The 18031-nt window shown below is 40.3% G+C and overlaps 1 long non-coding RNA gene across 3 annotated transcripts in view; it reads left to right on the plus strand.

The window, feature by feature from the left end:
* Positions 1 to 18031, plus strand: part of LOC100432862 (uncharacterized) — a 153631-nt gene that overhangs the window by 104670 nt on the left and 30930 nt on the right. Inside the window, exons 3-4 of one of the 3 annotated variants that reach the window (XR_008525284.2) lie at positions 16088 to 16140; positions 16575 to 16728. The exons of 1 other annotated variant lie outside the window; for it this stretch is intronic. This is a non-coding gene — a long non-coding RNA (uncharacterized LOC100432862). Of the gene's footprint in view, positions 1 to 16087; positions 16141 to 16574; positions 17848 to 18031 lie in introns of those variants that run through there. One more of the 3 variants, XR_008525285.1, reaches the window with a different exon arrangement.

Below are 18031 nucleotides of genomic sequence, written 5' to 3' on the forward strand. Positions count from 1 at the left end.
GAGGCCAAGGCAGGCAGATTACCTGAGGTCAGGAGTTTGAGATCAGCCTGGCCAATATGGCAAAATCCTGTCTCTACTAAAAAAACAAAAATTAGCTGGGCATGGTGGCCTGCGCTTGTAATCCCAGCTACTCGTGAGGTTGAGGCACGAGAATCACTTGAACCCAGGAGGTGGAGGTTGCAGTGAGCCGAGATCGCACCACTGCACTCCAGCCTGAGTGACGGACAGAGACTTTGTCTAAAAAAAAAAAAGACTTTAGATGTGGACTGAACAAGAGAGGTAGATAACACAGAAATCTAGGGCAGATGGAATTGACTTGCGCCCTCTGGATCTCTTCTGGCCCATTTCATTATATGATGGATTACTGCTGTGCCTGCCTGACATTGTGACCAACATTGTGGATCTGAAAATACTCAGCTCAACAGGGGTTGCTCTGGCTGCATGGTCACTTGATGTCCCATGTGCAGAAGATTCATCTCTGTCAGAGCTCAGGATGGAGCTAATTTTCAAATGGTATGTACTTTTCTGTTGGAGAAAGAAGGCCTAGTTCCAGAACCATAGGATCTGTGCTGTAACTCTCCTTACTGAACTTGTCAGAGACTCTGTACACATAACATCTTTATTTGCAATAAGTAGCACCATTAAATCTGCTGGCCATCTAGCATGAGTGTCAGAGCCACTTGTATCACAGCCGGGATCTGCTGCAGATCTTACTCTGACATTCAAAACTGGCAGCCTTGCAAGTTACCCAAAAAATAAGTTAGAGCAATATTCCCAAGAGAAGTATTTGCTATCTCTGACTTCTATATGTTTTTAAGTGGCTTTAAAACACCTCAAAATTATTTGACACTCTTTCTATCAAGAGATGCGGTCTATGTCCTATCCCCTGGAATCTGGCTAGGCTTTTTACTGGTTCAGCTAATAGAGTATGGTGAAAGCTACTACACTATATAGTATAGTACTATACTACATAACTTTAGTATACTATAGTGTATACTTATGTGTGTGTATATATAAAATATATATGTATATAATATATATACACACACACACAATACATATAGTGCAGTACTATACTATGTGACTCCTGAGGCTAGATCATAAAAGACCAGGTCACTTCTTTCTTGTTCAGTAGGATCCTTCCTCTTCCAACTACTTGCAAACTGCTGTATTGTGAAGACTCTAAACCACACGGAGAGGGTATATGTTAGTGTTCCATTCGATGGTCCTCACTGAGCCCAGTCTTCAAGTGACACAGCTCAGGCATTAGAAATGTAAACGAAGATGACTCCAGAAGATTTCAGCCCAGTTTGTGTCACCCCCCAGCCATTTGAGTTTTCCTGACTTAGGTTCTAGCCAGCCTTTCTCAGCTAGAGTTTTTTTATCTGAGCTACAGAAGACAGAAAACGGTTTGAATGACTATTTTCTCAGTTCTACCAAGTATCGCACATCACTATATCATTCTAGATACCTAGGAGAGAAATTAGTTCATTTCATATAAATGGATGCTTTAAGGGATTACAGCTGAATTCCATTATGGATGCCTAGTTTAGCAAAGCTGGCAGGAATCTAAAAGTAGAGACAAGACATTCCTGCTGTTCTCTGTCCAGATTCCTGACCCACAGAATCCATGGGTTTAGCCGTATTGTGGTGCTTTACATCAGTAAGTTTTGGGGTGGTTTGTTATGTTGCAATAGAAGGCCAGAATAAGGTACAAGAGCTAACATCTTGTGCTTTACCTCAAAGACTCTGTGCCAGCGTGCCTCAGATTATTGGACTCCTAAAAATGTCACTGATGGGCAGGTTGAGGAATCTTTGTGAGGTGTCATTCTCACCCCCTGACACTCAAGTTGCTACTTCTGTTTAGCAGGTTAAATCTGCATAATGCCATCAAGATAGTGTGCCAGTATAGTCCATATGCCTATGGAATATTAAGACAATTAAGATCCCTGCAGACTATTTTGTGACATTGCCCAAGAGGCTTCACATAGCCTTAGGCAAGACTATCAATGTGTACTGATGTCCTTCTCACTTAGAGGAGACCTGCTTTTGATCCCGTTTATTGATGAGGATTGAAAAGAACATATTCACCAGATCAATAGCAACATACTGAGTGCCAGAGGCTGTGTTGGTCTGTTTAGTAAAGATATCCCATCTGGCTCAGCAGCTGAGATTGGAGCTACCACTTGATTAAGTTTATGGTAGTCCACTGTCATCCACCATGATCTGTCAGTTTGTTTTTCCAAGCACCATACAGGTGAATTATACAGAGAGATGCTGGAGAATGTCATCCAGCAGAAATGGTGGTACCAATTCTCTTTGCTGGTGGCACTAATTTTCTTTTGGAATAGTGCTAACTTGGGTACAGTCTCCTGACTGGTGGGGTTGTGCTGCATAGTTTCAGAGACTTCCACTTGTCCCTTCCTATCCTAATGGCGTTTACTCAATAGGCTAGGGAACCTGTGGGAAGATTCTGCCGCTACTTTGCTTATCCATCAAATTATGCTCTTGGACAATGGGGAAATAACCACAGGTTGAGTTCATGGGTCCATTTGATCCAATTTGAAGTGTGCTTGTGGCAGCTTTCCTTTTTTTTTTTTTTTCTAATTCTACAAGTCAAGTACCACTCTAGTTAGCCATTCATCTGTCTCACCAGTGGGAATACCTTGGTCTCTTAGCCACTGCCACAGATGCCTGAGAGCTGAGGCATCTTCCAATCTGATTGTCCATTATAGTAATCATATGTACCTATACTTTGCTACTGTCACTTAAGAATTGCTGCCTGGCCCCTCACATTCCAGAATCCTGTTATCCTGATTGATGCTAAGAAGTCCAGTGTTGTAGCAGCATCTCATACTATCAACCACAGTTTATGAGGGACAGACACCATTGGCACTTCTCAAAAGAAGCCAGTGCTTTCTCATGAGTGCATTTCTTATTGCTTTAGTCAAAGGAACACCCTCTGGGACTTCCTGGGGAATACAGACAGATGAAGAATTCTCTGATCTCACTAATAAGTCCATTTTAACAGTTCTATCTCCTTCTGACCCTTCCTTGATACTCCACCAAATTTATTCTAGCAACTCTACCTTATTCACTATAGCCTATTGTGTTCAAGCTTCAAAGAGTCACCCTACCAATGTGTTAGGACTGGATCCAGATGTTTTTGCCAGGATATTAAATTCTGAGTCATGGAAGAAGACTTGCATGTCAATTAATTCTTCCTATCCATCTTTATGTTCAGGATTTCCTCGTCCAACTCTCTCAAGATATATTCCCACTTGTGTTTTCCTGGATTCTTCCAGTGCCTGTTTGCTAGGTCTTGCAAGCCTTTTGGTATAGAAGGAACAGGCATTGTATTTCCTGGATCAGGCTGTGCTGAGACATGACTCTAGCTATTAGTTATGAGAAGAGGGCAAGGTCAGAATTTGAGGACAAGCGTTGTCCTGCAAAGCACTTGCCTCAGCTGAGGCCTTTGCTGCATTTCTGCATAAGGGCAGGCTGTTTAGAAACTGGGAGATGTTTTTTTCCTTTGAGTCCAGAGTGTTCATTAAGCTGGAGATTTACTATTTGCAGGCTTGTTTACTCAAATATTCTTATCCCAGGTCTCAGGATCCTATTCCTTTCATATTAGGAGTTTTGACTTTGCAAAGAACATCTGTTGAGGTCGTGCATTCAATTGTCTTTGTAATCCTGCATGACTTAAAAGTGAATTCTAGCCTTGATTTTCAGCAGAGTCCATCCTGCAACTGTAGAATTTAAGGATATGTTAGGACATCGCCAAGCAGGTTTGATAATCTGGTGGTTAGTTGTCATAAGCCTGTTTGTGACAAATCATATTTTCCAAAGATGAGTGCAACAATATCTTTCATCCCACATGGAATATGTACTTATCACTCTCCCATTATGAGATAAAATCTTGCTCTTCCACTCCCCTAAATCTGCTGAGCCCTGTGACTGCTTTGATGAAAAGAACAAAGTAGAAATGATATAGTGCCAATTCTGAGTATAGCTGCCCTAGTTCTTCTACTTCCTGCCTCTTAGAATGCCTGCTTGGGGGAAACCAGCCACCATGTTTGAAGTGTGACTACCCTGAACCCTCTATGCTGTGAGAGCCCCAGATGAGTTTGCAGCTGACAGCCAGCATCAATGCTGGCCATGTGAGTGAGCCATCTTGAACTTCAAGCCCAGAGAAGCCTTATGTTGTCCCCAGACCCAGCTACCATGTGTCTAGAACCACATCGGATACCCTGAGTGAGAACCAACCAACTCAACTAAGTTAGCTTACCATATCATAAGAGAAAATAATACATTGTTTTGAGCCCTAAGTTTTGGGGTAGTTTGTTACAGAGCAGTAGATAAACAGAATAGCTTATAAAGCCATTAACAAAAGCCAGCCAAGTCCTGATTCCTGTAATTGTCACTGTGCCACACTGCTTAATTGGCATAGGTGCCACCTTCCACCTGCTTCTCCTTCCAGTACTCTCTGGTGCAATGCTTCTTTGTGCCATCCCACTCATGACCAGAAATGGGCTCCTTCTTCCTGTCATACTGGTGAATGGTCCATCTTGAGCATTTGACCCTGAGCATCTGATTTCTAGAGCCACTTCTAATGCCCAGTAGCCATCTGATACCAACTGTCTTAGCCTGGATTTCTCAAGAAAATGAAGCTCGAGACAAGGCTTTACATGCCAAGGCCAAGGTTTTTATTTTTATTTTTTCCTGGAGTTGAAGCTCATCAAACTCTATATTTATAATAGGTGCATTTTTTATATGTAAATTATGCCTTAATAAAACTGATCTTAAAATAACTGTTTTAGAGTCAAGACTTCCCTGAGTGCAAATCCCAACTTTGTCACTTATTAGTTGTGTGATCTTGGGTAAGCCATTTAACTTCTACAAGCTACTTCTCTGTGATATGGATAATAATAGTACTTATCATATAAGGTGCTTGTTAAAAATTGAGACAGCAAATAAATATAAAGTGCTTAGCCCAGGTGTGGAGCACAGTTAGCACTCAATTAACGTTATCTGTTATTATCACCATTACTACTATTAATATTACTTTAATATGTAATCAAAGTGAATTAACAGTAATGTATACAGCTTTCATTCTATCATGTGACTGTGATCAGACTCAAAAGATCTATTTATTGTCTTCATCAAGTCTGAAATTGAGGAGTCCTTCCTGGACTGGAGGAGATGGAAAACTGAAATGTCACTTTCTTGTGTGACTCTTGATACTAATTAATAGTAGCATGAATGCATAGAGAGAGCACAGATTTGGAAACAGATAACCGCAGGTCCCAATCTCTGACCCTTATTGACTGTGTGATCTTAAGCAAGTTGCTTAACCTTTCAGAGTCTTTGTTCTTTTAAATGAAATAGGAGAATAGAGTACCTAACTGATAGGATTGTTGTGAGGGCTTAATGAGAGAATGTATGTGTGGTAGCCATTTTCCAAAGAAAGCAGCTATTCTCCAATAATGGCTCCCCAGTAAGCTTTACCTCCTGGTATTCACACCCAAGACACAAATATGCTGCCACATACCCACACAGAGAAGTCATTCCCAAAATTTTAAGTAACCGATAACACATTTTAGCCCAGGAGGAAGTAATCTCTTCCTACATTGAAATGACACTGCCTTGTGTAGCTAGGTCTTAAGAAGCATTGAAATTCTCTGCCTTGGTTTCCGGAAACTTGGTAAAGAATCCCAAAGTAAGCAATTGAAGAGGCCATGTGGAGACACAGTGAGGACAGCCAGACCCAAACTGTTCAAGCTACCCCAGCTCAGATATCACATACATGAGTGAAGGACTTGCTCTAGAAGAAACCACATGGAGAAGAATGGAGGACCCAGACAGTGGCCTTTTGTTTTGCGTGGGGAGTACCCATCTTCAGCTATTTGAGCCACCCCAGCTGAGGCCACAGACTTTGTGGGACAGAGAAAAACAGTCCCTACTTGTGCCCTGACTAAATTTCAGACTTCCAGAGTCACAAGCATAATACAATAATTGTTGTTTTACACCCCCATATTTTGGGGTGGTTTGTTACACACCAATAGATACCTGGGATAGTATGTATTTGAAGCTCTTGGCACATAATAAATTAGTTCCCAGCACAGAGTATAGCATTTTAAGAATTCCCTTCTAAGTAAGCAGCCAAAGTGTTTCTTTGTATAGAATTTAGAGGTTGCCATGTTTTGTACCAACTGTCTAGGCTTAGACCAGGGATTGTGCCTGACCCTCATAAGGTTGGCCTGCATCCTAGGAGATGGCCTGGTTAGGAGCTCTGGGAGAAAGTTATGGGCCAGAGGCTGGGAAGCAATGCAAACTTTAAGAAGAAGAAGCCATGAGGAGGAAGAGGAGATGACAAGGCCACCTTCCAGTTCTCCATGAACTGGGGAGTCTGGGTGTGACAGGCATTGTAATTTGAATGATGTTCTAGTATTCTGTCTTTCTTCCCTATGAACACCAACAGTACCCATTAACTGGAGCATCCTGAGTAAATGGTTCTTGCATCTTCATCTCATCTGTGTATTTTGCATTTTTTGCTTAAGTTATTATTAAAGTTCACTTTAAGTATTACCTTTAAAATTATCTTTAAAGGAGGTTACTCCTAGGCTATAATGTATCATCAGTTACTTAAAATTTTGGGAATGGCTTCTCTGTGTTGGTATCTGGCAGCATATTTGCTCTTTCTTGCAGTAACTTCAGTGTTCTGTGGTCTGATCAGCTGCATCTCTATCCTACATTGTCCTGTGTTGATACTCCAATGATTAAAACAAGATTTGAAAATCAGTTGCTTTTGTTGAGAAGAGTGCCTTCAGATTAGGTCTAAGCTAAAACGGCTCCCATAGGGCGGAAGCTTAGGTACACCCTGAGACTTCCTGAGTTACAGTCTTTAAATATCCTCTGCAGCAGTCTTAAGTTTCACTGTTTGATCTTCGCCCAATATTTTAGTTACACTTTGAAATGGCAGCAAGTCTAATGTAATAAAAGAACAAAAGTATTTTCAAAATGTTTCTAAGAGTGATGCCTTAGGACAAAAAATAAGATAAGTTGAGCAGGGATGAGAGTTTTATCTGGCATGTAGGGAAAGACTGGTCAACATGGATTAGCTGGGAGAGACTTGGCTTTACGTCAGTGAAAAAGACTTGAAGGTGTTAGTTGACCACAAACTTAATATACACTAAAAGTGTGGCACTTTTTCCAAAGGATTTAATCAAGTTCATACTAAATTCATTTTAAACAATGCCCAGGTGAAGGAAGGTCATTGTCACAACTAGACACTGCACTGATCTGACTACATTGAGTAAGTATGTCAGTGCATTCAGCAGTTATTCAGGGAGCCATGACAAGCCAGATATCCAGGAGACTTAAATGTCTTCAAATGAAGTCTTAGATCAGGGTATTTCATTTCTTCTACACATATAGCTATTCTTTCAACAAAAATTTATTGATCATCCCTATATGCCAGAACGGTGCTAGGGGAAGAAAGATGTAGAGCCAGTTTCTGTTTCAAGGTACTCACAGTCCAGTAGGACTGACATGCAAGTAAGTAGACAATTACCATTCAATAATGGAATTCAACATCCTAATTTGTATACACACAGATAGCCTAGGAACTAGAAGAGGGAGTACCCAGCTCTTCCTAAAAGGTTCCAGGACATTTTTTCTAGAGGTAATGCTTATAGTGGCATTTAAATGATTTTAAAAGTTAATGATTTATTATGTGCATATAATGAATAAAGGCAATATAGAAATAAGGAAGAGTCTAGGCAAAAGCTCAGAGGAATGAGAGAGTGGAGCATATTTAGTAAAGAGCAAATGGTTTTATAAGGCTGGAGTATAGGAGGCAAAGGGGAAAGGGGAGAATGATGAGGCTAGGAAGATAAAAGCAAGCTCATGAAAGGAACTTTATGGGCTCCAAGGAAATTTGAATTTTATCCTGTAAGAAATGGGAATTCACTAAAGGAGCACTTTGGTAGAAGTATGGAGATTTGATAAGCCTAAGGACAATGAGACCAGGTAGGAAGCTGTTGCAATAGTACACATGAGAAATAATGAGAGTCTGAAGCAGTAGTCATAGGGAAAGAGGGATAGAATGAATGGCCAGGACAAAGAAACAACTCAATGATGTGCTCATTAGCCCTTCCAGGCCACAATCTCTAACATTTTATACAGCCCACTGATACTTCATCTCTCCCTTCCATTGGCTCTTCTCACCATCAACACACCCTAGATTTTACTAGTGTATCTTGTTTATTGTTCATCTGCCCCTCTAGAATGTAAGTAAACTCCATGAGAGGCAGGGATTTCTGTATGTTTGGTTCACTGCTATATACCAGTACATGACACATAGGTACAAAAGTATGCTCTCATTGATAGAGGAGGTAGACTCATCTTGTATTATTCCAAAGGATAAAATTCACCTAACAAGATATTTAATAATAGAAAGCTGAATGTTTTTCCTTTAAGATCAGGAACAAGACAAGGAAACCATTTCTATTCAACTTTGTAATAGAGTTCTAGCCAGTGCAATAAGACAAGAAAAATAAATAGAAGTATTCAAAGTTAAAAGGAAAAAGTAAATGGTCTTTATTTGCAAATTATCTATGTAGAAAATCCTATGGAATATATAATACAGTGATTAGAACTAATAAATGAGCTTGGCAATGTTGCAGATAGAAGATCAGTCTAAATACTCAATTGTATTTCTGTGTACCAACAACAAAGTATTGGATGGAGATTAAAATTTAAAACATAGTACTATTTACAATGACTTCAGAAATGTGAAATACTTAGGAACAAATTTGACAAGATTACAAAATATTGCTGAGATAAAATTTAAAGAGCTAAATAAATGGAGAGATATACTGTGTTTATGGGCTGAAAAACTAAATACTATTTAGATGTCAATTGTCCACCAAAGTGGGTTTCTTATAGGCAGCATATCTATTTATTCACTCTGCCAATATCTGTCTATTCATTTTGGTATTTAGAGCATTTAATGTGACTTATTGATATGGTTAGATTTAAATCTATCTTCTTGCTATTTGTTTTCCATTTTCTCCATCTATTATTTGTTCTCTATTTCCTCTGCCTTCTTTTAGATTGCGTGTTTTTTATGATTTCATTTAATCTCTTTTGTTGTCTTCTTAGCTAAAGCTCTTTGTTTTGCTATACTGCACTTTACACATAGCTTAAAAACCTTATAACAAACTACATCCATTATCCTCACATTATGTACATAGGAACAACAACAACAACAACAACAACAACAAAAACCAAAATGGCAGCAGATCCATAATCCTTCCAGGTTTTGTGCTATTTTTGTCATAGATTTTCTTTATATATATTATAAACGTTATCATTTTTGTTTAAATAGTCAATTACCTTTTGGAGATAATAATAATAAAGCTTACATATTTGCCTATGCTATGACCATTTCCATGCTCTTCATTTCTTTATGTAGTTCAGATTTCCAATTTGTGTCATCTTCCTTCTGACTAAAGGACTTCCTTTAACATATTTTGCAGAATAGATCTACTGGTGACAAATTCTTTCTTCTTTTGTATGTCTGAAATTCTTTATTTTGCCTTCATTTCTGAAAGACCTATTCACTGGTATAGACTTCAACATTAACAGTATTTTCATGTTTAAAAGTGTTGCTCCACCTTTAAACAATGCTCTCACTTGCATTGTTTCTGATGAGGAACTTCTCCTGTTTTTTTTTTTTTTTTTTTTCCTCTGTACATAATTTGTCTTTTTCTATGACTGCTTTTTAGTTTTTCTCTTTACACTGGTTTTGGTTTTGAACAATTTGTTTACATTGTTCCTTGATTACCTTTCTTTCTTTCCTTTCTTTTTTTTTTTTTTGTTTTTTTGCTTTTGTTGCTCATTGCCCAGGCTGGAGTACAATGGCACGATCTTGGCTCACCTCCACTTCTACCTCCTGGCTTCAAGTGATTCTCCTGCCTCAGCCCCCCAAGTAGCTAGGATTACAAGCATGCGCCACCATGCCCAGCTAATTTTGTATTTTTAGTAGAGATGGGGTTTCTCCATGTTGGTCAGTTTGGTCTCGAACTCCTGAGCTCAGGAGATCCACCTGCCTCAGCCTCCCAAAGTGCTGGGATTACAAGCGTGAGCCACCACACCTAGCTGATTACCTTTTCTTTATGGTTCCTGTGCTTGGGCTCTTGTTCTCTTTCCATTCCCCCACCTACTCTCCTTCTAGACAAAAATTACACTAGTATTGATCCACTTGAATTTGTTCCATGATCCAGTGAGTCTCTGTTCTTTTGTTTTTATTCTTTTTCCTCTCTGTGGTTTGAGAATAGTGTCTACTGCTATGTCTTAAAGTTTCTTAAAATTTTTTCTGCAATGTTCAGTCTACCAGTGAACATTGCAGAAATTCATCAGTGAAAATTATATCTTAGAAATTGTAGTTTTCATTCCTAGACATTCAATGTAAATATCTTCTAAGTTCAATTAAAATATCTTCTATGTCTGTTCGTCACTAGTTGATCACATGTGATACAGTTATAAGAATTGTCTGAATGTCCTTGTCTGTTAATTCTAACATCTGTGTCAGCTCTGGGTTGGTTTTGATTGGTTGCTATTTCTCCCTGTTATTGGTCATATTTTCCTACCTTCTTGCATACCTGGTAATTTTTTTACTGAGTACAATACTTTGTGAATTTTACTTTGTTGAGTACCGGCTATTGTTATATTCCTATAAATATTCTTGAGCTTTGTTCAGGGATGCAGTTAATTTGCCTATAAGCAGTTTACTACTTTTGGGTCTTGATTTCAAGATTTGTTAGGTGAAACCCAGAGCTGTTTTCAGTCTACTGTGAATTATTTTTCATTACTGAGAAAACAGCCTTCTGACTAGTATACCCAATGCCCCACAAATTATGAGGTTTCTCAGTCTGGCTGGTAGAAACAGGCATGGTCCTGTTCCCTCTAATTTGTGGAGGTAGGACTTTGCTCGCTGGAAAATTTCCTCACATGCGTTTGTTGATCAGTACTCTGCAGAATATTCAAGAGGGAGCCTTGGTAGATCACTGGTGTTCTTTCTCTGTGCAGCTCTCTCCTCTTCAGTACTCTATCCCGAAAACTTTAGGTGTCTTGGTCTCCAGGAATAACATTTCCATCTTTTCTCAGGGAATTCACTGGACTCCTGTGTCTGGATTCCCTGCCTGAGGCCTGGAAAGTTCTCCCAAGGCAGTAAGTTTTTTGGAAGGCTTATTTTGTAGGGGCAATTGTTTGTTTCCTATCACTTGAGAATCACTGTTTTTTTGTTGCCTGACATCCAGTGTCTTGAAAAGTGTTGCTCATTATTTTGCTTGTTCCAGGAAGGAAGGCAAGTCTGGTCCCTATTATTCCATGTTAGCCAGCAGCGGAAGTATCTCTGTCTTTAAGAAATCCAACACTACAGCCGACCTTTCATTTGTAGAACATGTCTTAGGTATCCTGCCATGTGCAAAGATTTTGAGTGCAGAAACCAAGCTGAATTCATCTTGGTAACTCCAGATAACTGACACAGGCCTTTGCAAATCGGTGGTAAATTGAATTGCTGTAAGACAAGCAGGTGAAATTTTCACAAAGGGATATTTTTTGCCTTATGCGAGAAAGAAATATCTGATAGTTTAGTAATGAAAACTTTGAAAAGACATAGTGATCTTTCCATTATGAGAAGCATTCAAGCAGAGTGCAGATACTATTTGCTAGGAATCAGCATTTCTGCATTGTCTAGAGAAAGCCTCAGTTTGGTGCCGATTTTTCTTTAATGTCTCTCAATTTTATTCTTTGCCAAATGTGAGCTATTATAAAAAGAATTAGTAAGCCCTCTCTAGATTAATTATTACTTAATTATGAATGACTCTGTCTAGATTAATTATAAAAAAAAATTCCCCTCAAAACTTTTCTGCAACTATACTTCCTACATCAGGTAATCTCAGGTAACAAGGAAGCCTAGACACTGTTATCCCCAGTTGGCTGATTGGGAAACAGAAATGCATGGTGGTTTAGAGGACTTGCTTTAAGTCACACAGTCAACTACAGAATCAAGCCAAGAACACAGGTCAGGTCCCTAGATGCATGACAACATCTTTCCCTTTGGCTATGCTGCCTCATGATACCGTAGGAGGTTTAAAAAGTTCAATTATTCTTTTTTTTTTTTTTTAACATGGGTTTTAGAAAGGAGGCAAGAACAAAGATAGTGGAGCAACTGTAGAATGCAGATAACATGGCATGTGTTTCTACCATGGAAAGTAAGACTGAAATTGGAGTTGTTCTGCAGCAGAGGTTAAACAATAAGAAAATGGAGTAGGGATCCCCGAGGCCCTGCTGATCTGAAGAATCCAGGTAAGCATTGAATTAAATCGGATAAGCAAAGGTTCAGGTGAGCCAGACAGTTTTCAAAGTAAATAAAACACTTCCAGTAATACAACCTTATTTCAGATAACAGAGTTTCTGGATAAAGGAGTTTCAGATAATCAGGGCTTTACAGTATAAACAAACAAGAAGAACACTGGACATGGGAGGAACTAATTGAGGACATTCAAGTAATGAGGAAGCCTAGTATCTATAACTGCATTCTGTGTGGCTTCAAATTATTAAATTTCAGAAATTCAGCCAGGTGGGATGGTGAACAGGATAGAAAATGTAGGGTAATTAAATCATCTAGCCCACATCATTAAGTACAAAATGTGTTGTGATTTATGAATGTGGAGGAAGGCAGGACAGAATAAAAGCTACAAAGGATGAGACTGAAGCATCATGTATGTTACGGAGAAGCAAGAAGGCAGGAGGAGAAAAGAGGCAAAGGGCTGAAGGCTCTATCAGGGAGTAAAAATTAGCTTTCAGGCTCCATTACACTCCAATGGCGCAATGGAAATAGAAAGGAGAGCTAAAGGGCTTAACCACGCACTTTAGGAGGCACACGTGGAAGGATCGCTTGAGCCCAGGAGTTTGAGGTTACAGTGAGTCATGATCATACCGCTGCACTCTAGCCTGGATGGCAAAATGAGACCCTGTCTCAAAAAAAAAAAAAAAAGTTAAAAACAACAACAAAAAAGAATTAAAGGGTGAAACAAGTGTGGATTATTGACTGGGAATATTCAGACTTGCTTGAGAACAATGGGCTATATAAACCACCACCTCCTCCTTTTTCCTCCTCCTCCTCCTTGTCCCCACCACTCTCTCTTCTATCTCCAAGATCCTAAGCCTTCTCACCAACAAGCTGTGACCCGCAGGGCTTGAGACCCAGTAGAATAGAGACAGGGCTCTGGAAGTGGTGAGCAAAGGGGATAAAAGGATCCAAAAGCCATGGAGAAGAAGGAGAAGTAGAGGTGGTCCATCCAAGAAGAGAAAGGGGTGAGTTTTTAGCCAAACCAGAAAGGGGAAGGTAGTGGTTGGGGCAGAGGCTCTATTTCTGACTTCTGTAATATGGTTATTTCTCCCATGGGTTGAAGGCAGCAGGAACTATGAGATAATTTTTATGAGAAACGTATTCCCTTTTTTATTGCCTTTCCATATTCTGAATAAGTCTAGAGAGAGCCTCAGTTTGGTGCCAATTTTCCTTTAACACCTCTCAACATTTCCTCATCTCCTCCACCCTCTTTCCTTAACAAAGAGGGAACAGACCTCAATTTAAGAGCCCTGGTCGGCAAAACTGTGGTTAGCTGGAATTCAATTACAATCGTATTTATTTCTATTGATGGTGAATAATCTGGTTTGAAATGTATAGTAGCTATAGTCTTCTTTAAAATAAAATTTGAAGAAAAAATTTATTACGTTGGAATTTAAGCTGAGTGATTTGAAACTAATTATCAAACTAAAATTCTTCATTGACCTAAATGTCAAGAAAATGACAGGATGATATGGTGGACATAAACCTTAGTCTGGGAATCAAGGATCTTCCATGAGCTGTGAGTGTGTTATTTGGTCACAGTGATTTCATTTTCACTTTTATTAATGAAAGACATAGAGCTGCTAGCCAGAACTTAGCATGAGACAGCCAAAGTTTGAACATATTAAGTTACTAAAGTTCTAGTCAAAGGCAAAAAAATGATGTTTTAGTGAGTCTGTGCCAACTTAATACACACATAAACTCACAAATATTGAAAGGTCACATGAAGACCCCCATCCTACAGGGGCTTTGGGATGCCAACATTTGGACTAGATTATTTTCTACGAGACCTTCCAGTTCTACAATGCTGTGCCAAATATTCAGTCTGGTGCCAGCAAAAGCAAAGATGTGATAGGGAAGAATAATGATAGATATTGTATTAAAATCTAATTTTCCTTATCTCTACCTTACCTATCAAGTAGGTAGCCGGGAATGAATTTACTTGAAACAGAGATCAGATGCCAAGCATAATCATTTCCCTTGTCATCTAAATTCTTCTCTCGTAAGAAAGATTTTTTTCATCAAAAGTTTTACTACACTTTTTTTTTGAAGGTCAAAGGAATTGAGGTCTTAACTAGATAAGATGGGCAAGGGGAACAAGCTGGTTGGCTTTTGTCGGCCCACCTGTGGTCTTGAAGCCCCTCTCTCCACTATGGAGCTTCTCCTAGTTGACCTGCCCAAAGAATTGTCTATCTGTGGAATCTCCCTGAGAGCATAATTTCTGTGCCTTCCAGGGAAAACAACAGGGGTTAGGAGAGGAGCTGATGAGACTGACAGCCTGGGTTCAAATTTCAACTCCTGGAGGGAGCCTCCATTTTATTTAAATTTTCACATTTATCTAGCACAATGACTGAGTGAGGTTTGTTCAATTTCAGGGCAGTTGCTGCTCTTTTTCAAACTTTTGTGTGAATTAGAAAACACACACCTCCTTCCCCAAACCAAAGCATACACACACACTCTGTACCCATGAAGCACAAATAGACACCCTGTCCTCAGGGCTGATGCCCCCTCAAGCAGAGTGGGGAGAGGATTCAGCACCACCTGCCTCTGTACTTGGTGCTTTTATGAAGGGCTCCACCTACCAACCTTATGCAGTGACCCTGACAGTCATCACCATTTCCTAACGAGGGAAGGTTAAATATTTGTGTTTCAAATAGATCATCCTGACTATTTTGTACAAAATAGATTGGGAGAGGATGAGGCTGGTTTCAGCAAGGTGTTAAAAGCCTATGGCAGCTGTCCAGTTGGGAAATGATGGGCATTCAGGTGAAATGGGTGGCAGCAGGGACGGTGAGAAATGAATACATTCCAGGGATGTTAAGGAGACAGGGTTGACATGTCGGAGGCTGCTGTGAGGATCCAAGAAATGATGATGATGACAGTGCTGATATTAACAATACTATCGACCGAGGGTTTGTGTATACCAGTTATTTATATAAGTTATTTGAACCAAAAAAAAAAAATTGACCACATCTCATTCCTGCATAGTTGCTGTAAGGATCAGATATCACATAAAGTGCCCAGCCCATAGCAGATCCTTCATCATTGGTAAAAACTGGCCTTTGAAACTCCTGTGTTAGTTAAGAAGCCCTAGTTTGTGGACATGGGTGGATGTTGTTGGCAGTGGAACATAATCAAGACAGAGGCTCCGTCACCTTCTGAGCATCAGGTTAGATTCCTCCTGTAACTTTTCAAAGCTACAGATATTCAACTCCACCTCCATTCAGTTAGTCCAAGATAGGGGTCTTGGTATCAGTGTTTTAAAATCTCCCCAGATAGCCAGTGTTGAGAAGCACTGAAGTTAAAAGAAGTCTTTGGAATCAGACAAATCAGGGTGACATCCCAGCCCTGCCCTTCACAGTGGTTTCCCTTGTCTAAGCCTCAGATTTCCTATTTGAAGAAGGAGGATCAAAATTCCCCCCACTCCAGGTTGTGGGAGGATTAAATGAGGTGTTATGTGCACTCCATAGGACTTCCGGGACATCTCTTTTTATACCTAGCTTTGTGTGGTGTCTGGCCCCTAATGTGGGTTCAATAGATGTGACTGCCATGACTGTGGGGTCGAGAAGCAAAGGAACTTAGTGAGGGCCGGCTTCAGGGGTGAGAACACTACACCTGTCACCTGGTTTACAATCCTGGCCCAAAATGTGCTTGTTTCTTTCACAGATGTGGAAACCCAGGTCCAGTCAGGGAGTGAATAATCTCCCCAAGGACACAAAGTGAGAGAGCTGGAATTTGAATCCTAGTCTGTGTCCTTCTGCCATACACCAGGAATCAAATTCAGGCCATAGCTAACTAGTCTAGAGAAAGACTTGTTACAGAAGTGATGCTACTGGGGAGAAGAGCCCTTTTCTGTTCTGCTTTGACCTGCTGGGCTGAGCCACAGAGTGAAGGGCAGGGGAACAGCTAGCAGCTGGCCAGGACAGCCCAGAGCCACTCAGACAAGAGCTCAGTGGTGAGGGCTGGGCAAGGAGGGAAGTGTGGGGAGGAGAGGGGGAAAAGGATCAGAGAGCTGCTGATTTCGGGGTGAGCAGAGAATCACATATTTCATGTATGGTCAGATTAAGAAATGCAATGGTATATGCCTGCCAATACAATGACTGGTAGACAGTAAGTGTTCAGCAAACATTATTTTACCTTTTTCTTCTTTCAGAGCTGCCTCCTGCCCCTGAGGGGAGAAGTCCATCCTCTTCTATAGGATACACCTGTTGGCTTGTTTGTCCATCCTTCCCCTTTCTGGGAATCGTTCTCCATCAACATATTTATGGGGACAGCCATTTCTATACAATGTGACCTGTATTGATCTATTTTGTGTTTCTATAAATAAATACCTGAGCCTGGTAATTTTTAAAGAGGTTAATTTGGCCCATAATTCTGCAGGCTGTACAAGAAGCATGGCACCAGCATCTGCTTCTGGTGAGGCCGCAGGAAGCTTCCACTCATGGTGGAAGGTAGAGGAGGAGCAGGCATGTTATATGGCAAGAGCGAGAGCAAGAGAGAGAGCAGAAAGTGTCAGGCAACCAGCTCTCATGTGAACTAATGAGCAAGGACTCACTCATCACCAAGGGGATGGCCCCAGCCATTCCTGAGAGATCCACCCCCTGACCCAAACACCTCCCACCAAGCCCCACCTCCAAGACTGGGGGTCAAATTTTAACATGAGACCTTCATTATCAATGTTTGTCTGTCTACACATCCAAACGAGATCATATCTACACATCCAAACTAGATCATCACCTTTGGTCTTTGGGAGATTCAGAAGGATGATACACTAGAAAAAAACAACTCCTCTGGCCTGGGAGAGTTTGACTTTCTGCTTTTCATTTGTGTTTGCTTTTATCAAAGAGGGAATCTGCTACTTGCCTGATGCAACTGCATTTGGATACTGAACTGGGGCCCAAGGACGTCCCAAATCACTGCCTGGGAATGCCAATTTCTCATCATGAATTAGAAATCAACGCTAGCAGCCTCCCTGCTAAGTAAAAAATTACATAATTCCTTCTGCACCACTGCATTAGGCTGATTTTTTTTTTTTCCTTTTCCTGAATGTACAGTAAATCCCTAGTGGTTTAAGCCATGGTGCCTCTCCTTAAACACAATATGAAATTGCTACCAAATTTAAATAAAAAAATAAATTCCGTGTTGTGTTAGGAGTCTCTCCTGCCAAAAACTCTCACACAATTAACACACTAGCAGAATGTGTTGCTAATTTCATGCCACTGGAGTCTTTTCTGCTTCAGAATATAGAAACAAAATCAGGTCAGAGCTCCAATAATAACAGGATTTTGTTAAAATATACAGCCCTGTGTTGTAGATACGTTGTAGGAATGGGTGAAAAGGAGACTCACAGTGATGCATGAAATAGCTCACTACTGCAAATAGAAGTGGGAGAACTTGTCTCCAGCTTCTTTGCAGAGAGAGAGAGGTAGAGAGAGGGTGAGAGAGGAGAAAGAGGGTGGAGAGAGATTGGGGGAGAGAGGTAGAGAGAGAGAGAGGAAGAGAGACTGAGAGAGAGGGAGACGGGTAGAGGAAGAGGAGAGAGAGAGGATGGGAGAAAGGGAAAGAGGAGAGAGAGAGGGAGACAAGAAGAGAGAGGGAGAAAGGAGAGAG

This window comes from Pongo abelii, chromosome 4, assembly GCF_028885655.2.
Source record: "Pongo abelii isolate AG06213 chromosome 4, NHGRI_mPonAbe1-v2.0_pri, whole genome shotgun sequence".
In the NCBI taxonomy this organism is placed as follows: Eukaryota; Metazoa; Chordata; class Mammalia; order Primates; family Hominidae; genus Pongo; species Pongo abelii.